Source organism: Cyprinodon variegatus, unplaced genomic scaffold, assembly GCF_000732505.1.
Source record: "Cyprinodon variegatus isolate N-32 unplaced genomic scaffold, C_variegatus-1.0 Scaffold7223, whole genome shotgun sequence".
Lineage (NCBI taxonomy): Eukaryota > Metazoa > Chordata > Actinopteri > Cyprinodontiformes > Cyprinodontidae > Cyprinodon > Cyprinodon variegatus.
This window is the reverse complement of record NW_015157676.1, coordinates 1-1,252: the sequence shown is the minus strand read 5'-3', so window position 1 is coordinate 1,252 and position 1,252 is coordinate 1. Positions and strand designations below refer to the sequence as shown.

Here is a 1,252-nt window from a genome sequence, read left to right as displayed (position 1 = left end):
TAGCAGACAAACTAAGAGACATTTGCAATAAGAATACAAACATGTTGCATCTGGCCAGTCGACTTTTATTCAAAACAGCTTTATTGACCAACTGTACATCATCTCCTTTAACAGCAGTATCTAGTCATCGTTACCTCAGGTTTCAATAAGATAAAAAACTTTTTCTCTGTTTACATCTTATAAATAAAGTTTGACTTTAATATTTTGTGATGTGCGATATAGACTTTTGCAGAACACAGTGACCAGGATGGCCGAGTGGTTAAGGCGTTGGACTTAAGATCCAATGAGTGGGTTCGAACCCCACTCCTGGTAACCTCTTGTTTGGTAGCCCAGTACTTGGCAACACTAGACCACATGGCCAAACTCTCCTGCTTGCAGCAATAAAGCTTTGCTAATAATCTCATTCTAGTGTATTGAAATAAAAAAAGACAAAAAATCTCAAGCGTTTAAGAGTTCTACCCTTTTCCCACTGGTTGAAAACCCATTTAACTCCCATGAAGATTGGCTTTTGGCCCCACTGGGAATAGCTCACTGAACCGTGTCTATTCCAGTTAAAGGACTCGACAAGCAACCCTTGTTAAAATCACTGTGGCTCTCATTGGCATGCTGTGTGAACACCAGATCCAGGTCCACAGGCTAATTTATGTGATAGCATTGAGAGCATCATTTGGAAGTCAACTTAGCCCACCAGTCTCTTCTGATCTAACAAGCCGAAAAAACTCTGTTTATAGTCGATAAACATGGTGCAGCACTGGTTAGAGACATTCAAGTTTGTATTGACAGTTATAAAACTTCCACAGCTACCTTTCAGGATGCCCGACTGATATTCCAGTTATGAAAAACCCGGGAAAGATCGGCTTTTAGTGCCACTGGGAACAGCACACTGACGCATATCTAACTGAGTGAAACAACTCGGCAAGCGACCCGTTTTAAAATCACAGCTGCTCTCATCAGCATGCTGTGTGAAGACCAGGGGTCTGTTTCACGAAGCAGGTTTACTGCTTCGTGAAACAGTAGCAGTAAACCTGCTTCTTTGACTTTTCCGATTCACAAAGAGAGTTTCTTCTCTCTCTGTTTCAGTCACCATAGTAACATTCTCTCCAGAGATAACCTGGCCGGTAGCAGGATGTCTTCAGTAAACCCTGAATGTCCTCTATCTGTTCTCATTACTGCCAATCACTCTGTTTTATTTCCTGATTTAGTCCAATTTTGGTCATAGTTTTGTGCATAAAAAAATGTGTATATATATAAT

At 40.8% G+C, this 1,252-nt stretch overlaps 1 non-coding gene across 1 annotated transcript; it reads left to right on the top strand.

Annotated features, from left to right (window-relative positions):
• The first annotated feature begins 241 nt into the window (after positions 1 to 241).
• trnal-uaa lies at positions 242 to 312 on the top strand. Its single transcript has one exon. It is a non-coding gene; the product is annotated as a tRNA-Leu (tRNA).
• The last annotated feature ends 940 nt before the right edge of the window (positions 313 to 1,252 follow it).